The 8,209-nt window shown below is 30.6% G+C and overlaps 3 pseudogenes; all 3 read left to right on the top strand.

Moving 5' to 3' along the window:
- Window positions 1-1,120, top strand: LOC121212736 (protein TIC 214-like; annotated as a pseudogene).
- A 468-nt stretch (window positions 1,121-1,588) lies between these two features.
- Window positions 1,589-4,778, top strand: LOC121212298 (protein TIC 214-like; annotated as a pseudogene).
- A 727-nt stretch (window positions 4,779-5,505) lies between these two features.
- Window positions 5,506-7,645, top strand: LOC121212735 (NAD(P)H-quinone oxidoreductase subunit H, chloroplastic-like; annotated as a pseudogene).
- Window positions 7,646-8,209: the final 564 nt, after the last annotated feature.

Below are 8,209 nucleotides of genomic sequence, written 5' to 3'. Positions count from 1 at the left end.
AATTCCATTTTTATATTGTCATTGACATGACATAAGAGATGTCTGTTCTAGTCTATCTTTTTCTATTTCTATATATGTATATGGAAAGTTCAAAAATCATCATATAATAATCCAGAAATAGAAAAGAAAAAAGGGAGGTTAATGGTGATTTTAAAATCTTTTATACCAGGGAATCTAATATCCTTATACATGACGATAATCAATTCGGTCGTTATGGTCAGACTCTATTATGGATTTCTGACCACACTATCCATAGGTCCCTCTTATATCTTCTTCTACGAGCTCGGTTTATGGAAGAATGAGAAGAAGGAACCGAGAAGAGAGTATCAGCAACAACTGGGTTTATTGCAGGCCAGCTCATGATGTTCATATCAATCTACTATGTACCTCTGCATCTAGCATTGGGTAAATCTCATACAATAACTGTCCTAGCTCTACCGTATCTTTTGTTTCATTTCTTCTGGAACAATCACAATGACTTTTTTGATCATAAACGTCCTACCAGAAATTCAATGCGTAATCTTAGCATTCAATGTGTATTCCTGAATAATCTCATTATTCAATTATTCAACCATTTCATTTTACCAAGTTCAATGTTAGCTAGGTTAGTTAACATCTATATGTTTCAATGCAACAACAATATGTTATTTGTAACAAGTAGTTTTTTGGTTGGTTAATTGGTCATATTTTATTGATGAAATGGGTTGGGTTGGTATTAGTCTGGATACAACAAAATAATTTAATTAGGTCTAATGTACTTATTCGATCTAATAAGTATCTTGTATCAAAATTTAGAAATTCTATGGCTCGAATCTTTAGTATTCTGTTATTTATTACCTGTGTTTACTATTTAGGCAGAATACCATCACCCATTCTAACTAAGAAACTGAAAGGAATTTCTGAACTGGAAGAAGTGGGGGAAAGTGAGGAAGAAAGAAACATAGAAATAGAAACTATTTCTGACGGGGGAGGGGCTAACCAGAAACAGGGAACTGAAGAAAATACTTCTTCTTCCCTTTTTCGGAGGAAGAGGTGGATCCGAGCAAAATCGACGAAACAGAAAAGCTATGAGTGGCTGGAAAGAAAAAAATAAAGGGCGAACTCCACTTTCTTTTAAAGAGACATACTATAAAAATAGACCGGTTTATGAAACTTCTTATCTAGATGGGAATCAAGAAAGTTCGAAGTTTGAAATATTAAAAAAAAAGAAGATAAATATTTATTATGGATTGAAAAACCTCTTGTGACACTTCTTTTTTATTCTAAATGATGGAATCGACCTTTGGATATATAAAAAATGACAGGGTTGAAAATGCTATAAAAAATGAAATGTCACAATATTTTTTTTATACATGTCAAAGTGATGGAAAAGAAAAAATATCTTTTACATATCCACCCAGTTTAGCAACTTTTGGGGAAATGATACAAAAAATATATATTTTTTCACACCAGAAAAATGGTTTTCTGATGAATTGTATACTGATTGGAGTTTTATCAATGAACTAAAAAGAAGAAATTTGAGTAAGGAGTTTATAAAAAGAGTCGAATCTATAGATAAGGATCTTTTGATCTGGGCATACTTGAAAAAATGACTCGATTCTCTAATAATGAAACTAAACGAGAATACTTGCCTAAACTATATGATCCTTTCTTGCATGGACCCTACCGCGGAAGAATCAAAAAATGGGGTTCTCCTTTAAGCATAAATCAAACTTATAAAAAAAAACACGGATCCATTTTGGATAAATAAGATTCATGCTCTACTTCTTACTACTGATTATCACGACCTTGAACAGACACTAGATACACTCAATATAAAATCATAGCAACAGAAAAAGAACTCTCTTTATTGACATTGATAGAAGATGAACACGGAAATATCGATTTCGAGGATCGAGTCAAAATTTTAAATTTTTATTCAATATAGTTATAACTAATCCCAACAATCAAACAATTAGAAAAAAATCTATTGGAATAAAAGAAATAAGTAAAAAGGTTCCTCAATGGTCATACAAATTAATCGATGATTTAGAACAACAGGAGGGAGAAAACGAGGAAAATGTAACAGCAGAGCATGAAATTCATTCAAGAAAATCCAAGCGCGTTGTGATTTTTACTAATAACCAGGCAAACGCCGATACTTATACTAATACCAAGGATGCTAATGATCCTGATCAAACAGACGAAGTGGCTTTGATACGCTATTCGCAACTATCGGATTTTCAGCACGACATAATAAAGGGTTCCATGCTTGCTCAAAGGCGTAAAACAATTACTTGGGAGCTGTTTCAAGAAAATGTACATTCCCCCCTTTTTTTAGGCAGAGTAGACAAACCACTCTTTTTTTCTTTTGATGTTTCTGGACCGCTAAAACGAATATCTCGAAATTGGATATGTAAAAACAAAGAATCAAAAATTTCTGATTATACAGAAAAAAAGATCGAGAAAAAAGACGAGGCCAAAAGATAAAAATACAAAAGAGAAGAGAAAATGAGGATAGAAATAGCAGAAGCTTGGGATAGTCTTTTACTTGCTCAAGTAATAAGGGGCTCCGTGTTAATAACCCAATCCATTCTTAGAAAATATATTATATTACCTTCACTAATAATAGTTAAAAACATTGCCCGTATGTTATTATTTCAATTTCCTGAGTGGTCTGAGGATTTAACGGATTGGAATTGAGAAATGCATGTTAAATGCACTTATAATGGTGTTCAATTATCCGAAATAGAATTTCCAAAAAACTGGTTAACTGACGATATTCAGATAAAGATCCTATTTCCTTTTTGCCTGAAACCTTGGCACAGATTTAAACTACAACCCTCTCATAAAGATCCAATGAAAAAAAAGAAAGGTCAAAAGAATGATTTTTGCTTTTTAACAGTTTAGGGAATGGAAACTGAATTACCTTTCGGCTTCCTCGAAAACGGCGTTCGTTTTTTGAGCCTATTTTTAAAGAACTAAAAAAAATAAAAAAATGGAAAACGAAATGTTTTATAGCTTTAACAATTTTAAAAGAAAAAACTAAATTGTTTCGAAAAGCTTCAAAAGAAACAAAAAAATGGATCACTCAAAGCATTCTATTTCTAAAAGGAATAATAAAAGAACTTTCAAAAATAAATCCAATTCCATTTTTTGGGTTGAGAGAACCATATGAATTGGGCGAAACTAAAAAGGATTCGATAATCAGTAATAAGATGATTCGTAAATCATCCCTTCAAATTCAATCTATGGCGTGGACAAATTATTCATTAACCGAAAAAAAATAAAAGATCTGACTAAGAGAACAAACACAATCAAAAATCAAATACAAAAAATTCTAATTATAAAAGACAAGAAAAATGAATTTCTAACTCAAGAAATAAATAGTAATTCTAACAAAATAAGTTATCAGGATAAAATATTAGAATCATCAAAAAAATTTTGGCAAATAGTAAAAAGAAGAAATATTCGATTAATCCGGAAATTCTATTTTTTTATAAATTTTTTCATTGAAAAGATATACATGGATATTCTTCTATATATCATTAATATTCCAAGAACCAATACCCAACTTTTTCTTGAATCAACAAAAAAAATGATTGAAAACTTCATTCACAATAATGAAGCAAATTAAGAAAGAATTAATAAAACAACTAAAAATACAACTCATTTTATTTCAACTATAAAAACCTCACTTTCTTCACTTTCTAATATTAGTATTAGAAATAAAAATGAAAAAGCTTTTTGTGACTTATCCTCCCTCTCACAAGCATATGTATTTTACAAATTATCACAAACCCAAGTTTTAGTTTTTATAAATTCAAACCTATCCTTCAATATCATGGAACATCTCTTTTTCTTAAAAATGAAATAAAAGATTATTTTGAAGAACGGGGAGTATCTCATTCCAGATTAAGAAATCATTATGGGTTAAGATAGAAAATTGTTTGGCATTCTGGAATGAATGAATGGAAAAACTGGTTAAGGAGTCGTTATCAATACGATTTAGTTCAGAATAGATGGCTAAAATTAGTACCAGGACAATGGCGAAATAGAGTCAATCAACACTATCTGGCTCAAAATAAACATTTAACAAAATGGGATTCAGATGAAAAAGAAAGATTAATTCATTACGAAAGAAAAATGCTTTTCAAGCGAACTCATTACTAACTCAAGAACATAAACTGAATCAAGAACAAAAATATAAAAAAATCTAATTTTAAAAAACACTATGGATATGATTTTTTATTATATAAATCTATTAATTATCAAGATAAGAGGGACCCGTATACTTATGGATCACCATTCCAAGTAAATAAGAGGGAAGAGAGTTCTTATCATTACAACATGGATAAACAAATTTTTTTGATACACTGAGGGATATCCCCATCCATAATTATCTAGGAGAAGGCGATATCCTAGATGCTATGGGGAATTTTTCGCACAGAAAGTTTTTTAATTGGAGAATTCTTGATTTTTGTCTTAGAAATAAGGTCGATATTGAGTCCTGGGTCGATACCAGTACCAATAGTAAGAAAAATATTAAGACTGTGGTTAAGAATTATCAAATAATTGATAAAATGGACCTTTTTTATTTCACAATTTATCAAGATCAAGAAAGCAACCCATCCAATAAAAAAGGAAGCCATTTTGATTGGATGGGACTGAATGAAGAAATAGTAAGTCATCCTATACCGAATCTAGAACTTTGGTTCTTCCCAGAATTTGTGCTGCTATATAATGCATATAAGGTTAAACCATGGATCATTAATAAAATTACTTCTTTTCAATTTTAATGGAAATAGGAACATTAATAAAATATTATTGAAAATAAAAAAAGGGACTCCCTTATAGCACCAAACGAAAAACAAATTATTGGATCAGAGAATCGAAATCAAGAAGAAAAAGAACCCATAGGTGAAGGGGTCTTGTATCAGATGCACAAAAACAAGAAAAGAACCCATAGTGAAGGGGGTCTTGTATCAGATGCACAAAACAAGGAAATTTTAAATCCGTTCTCTTAAACCATGAAAAATATTTGAAGAAGATTATGATAAATCAGACAAAAAAAACGTAGAAAGAAAAGCAATACAAGAGCAACACGGAAGCAGAGCTTGATTTCTTCCTAAAAAGGTATTTGCGTTTTCAATTGAGATGGGATGATTCTTTAAATCAAAGAATAATCAATAATATCAAAGTATATTGCCTCCTGCTTAGACTGATAAATCCAAACGAAATTGTTATATCCTCTATTCAACGGGGAGAGATGAATCTGGATATTTTGATGATTCAGAAGGATTTAACTCTTAGAGAATTGATGAAAAAAGGAATATTGATTATCGATCCAGTTCGTCTGTCGGTAAAAAATAATGGACAATTTATTCTATATCAAACTATAAGTATTTTGTTGGTTCATAAAAATAAACACCAAATTAATCAAAGATACCAAGAAAAAAACTATATTGATAAAAATCATTTTTATGAATTTATTGCAAGACATCAAAAGATGACTAAAAATGAAAAAAACTATATTGATAAAAATCATTTTTATGAATTTATTGCAAGACATCAAAAGATGACTAAAAATAAAGACAAAAATCATTATGATTTGTTTGTTCCTGAAAATATTTTATCCCCTAACCACCGGCAAGAATTGCGAATTCAAATTTCTTTCAATTCCAGGGATAAAAATGGTATGCATAGAAATGCAGTATTTTTAAATAATGTAAAAAACTATGGTCAAGTTTTGACTAAAAACAAACATCTTGATAGTGATAAAAAGAAACTAATTAAATTAAAGTTCTTTCTTTGGCCCAATTATCGATTAGAAGATTTAGCTTGTATGAATCGATATTGGTTTAATACTAATAACGGCAGTCGTTTCAGTATGATAAGGATCCGTATGTATCCACGTCTGAAAATTCGTTAATGGTACATTTTAATGGTACGTTTTCCCCTATATTATGTATGTATCGTGTCGGGTATATGAAAACAAATAGATGGTCACAAGGATTGTCTTACATTTTATTCTAATACACGATACTAATTTAATGGCATACATATCAATTAGATCGACAAATGAATCAACAAAATCCTCTTATTTGAACTCTAAAATTTTCTCTTTTGTAGAAATCTCTCACTCTTTTGTATCCCTATACGAATCAAATCGAAACCCGGATTGATTAATTTTATTTAAAAAAAATGATAAAGTTCATAACGAACTTAAAATCATCGTGTATATCAAAATGATTGGTATTATTATTACTGATCAGTAAAATTCACATTCAAAAAAAGGGGGAAATTTTTTGGTTTTATGGTAAAAAATTCATTCATCTCAGTTATTTTTCAAGAAAAAAAAAGAAGAAAACAGGGGGTCTGTTGAATTTCAAATAGTTAGTTTCACCAATAAGATACGAAGACTTACTTCACATTTGGAATTGTACAAAAAAGACTATTTATCTCAGAGAGGTCTACGTAAAATTCTAGGAAAACGTCAACGACTGCTATCTTATTTATCAAAGACAAATAAAATACGTTATAAAGAATTAATTGGTGAGTTGGATATTCGGGAATCAAAAAATCGTTAATTTGCAAATTTTGAATTAGTCGATTTATTAGATTTTCATTTTGATGTACTTGTTTTCGTTTTCAACAATTCATGTAAGAATGAATCGAGGAAAAACTTATGAATCTATCAGCTACAGAAAAAGACCTTATGATAGTCAATATGGAGCCTCACAACCCATCAATGCATGGTGTTCTTCGTCTCATCGTTACTCTAGATGGTGAAGATGTTGTTGACTGTGAACCAATATTAGGTTATTTACACAGAGGAATGGAAAAAATTGCAGAAAACCGAACAATTATACAATATTTGCCTTATGTAACGCGTTGGGATTATTTAGCCACTATGTTCACGGAAGCAATAACTGTAAATGGACCAGAACAGTTGGGGAATATTCAAGTCCCTAAAAGGGCCAGTTATATCAGAGTAATTATGTTGGAGTTGAGTTGTATAACTTCTCATCTATTATGGCTTGGACCTTTTATGGCAGATATTGGTGCACAGACCCCCTTTTTCTATATTTTCATAGAAAGAGAATTAGTATATGATCTATTCGAAGCTGCCACCGGTATGAGAATGATGCATAATTATTTTTGTATCGGAGGAGTGGCTGCCGATCTACCTTACGGCTAGCTAGATAAATGTTTGGATTTCTGTGATTATTTTTTAACAGGAATTGTTGAATATCAAAAACTTATTACGCGAAATCCTATTTTTTTAGAACGAGTTGAAGAGATAGGCGTTATTGGTGGAGAAGAAGCAATAAATTGGGGTTTATCTGGCCCAATGCTACGAGCATCTGGAATCAAATGGGATATTCGGAAAGTTGATCATTATGAGTGTTACAACGAATTTGATTAGGAAATCCAGTGGCAAAAATAAGGAGATTTATTAGCTCGTTATTTAATCCGAATCAGTGAAATGACGGAATCTATAAAAATAATTCAACGGGCCCTAGAAGGAATTCCGGGTGGTCCCTATGAGAATTTAGAAATCCGATGCTTTGATCGAGAAAGGGATCCAAAATGGAACGATTTTGAATATCGATTCATTAGTAAAAAACCTTCTCCCACATTTGAATTACCGAGACAAGAATAAAATATCATGTAGGGCATGTTTAACATGCATTTCACGTATTGTTTCAAGGTATTGAAATATCATTATTTATTTGTCATGTAAAATCAATTCTTTCATTATATCACATAACATGAGAATGAGAATAACATACTTTTCAAACAGTGAAAATCATAACCACACAACATACTTTTCACAAAATTAGTTAGCTCGAAATCATTTACTTGTATAATCTATTTTGACAAATTTAGTCTCTCGTTTTAGAATACTTAAAGTATTCACATAAATCACAAATCAAATAATAATATTTTTTTAGCCATTATTAACGTTATATATATAACTTGTATCAGCCTAGACCCACACTTGAATTCGTATGACCCGATAATAATGACTTCATTTCCAAACTCTAAGAGAGAAAATCAACCCTTGAATCCTTAGTTAAATGTTAATACCATGTCAGAATATTAACATTTTTAATAATATTTTCAAATAAATGATTAAGTTGAATCACTTACTTAATCAATGGTCCCAATGATGAACACCTCTAAATGATGGAATATGGATCCGAGGTTTCAAAAAAACACTTCA

This window comes from Gossypium hirsutum, chromosome A13, assembly GCF_007990345.1.
Source record: "Gossypium hirsutum isolate 1008001.06 chromosome A13, Gossypium_hirsutum_v2.1, whole genome shotgun sequence".
Lineage (NCBI taxonomy): Eukaryota > Viridiplantae > Streptophyta > Magnoliopsida > Malvales > Malvaceae > Gossypium > Gossypium hirsutum.
The sequence above is the reverse complement of the archived record's forward strand: the minus strand, read 5'-3'. Positions and strand labels throughout refer to the sequence as shown.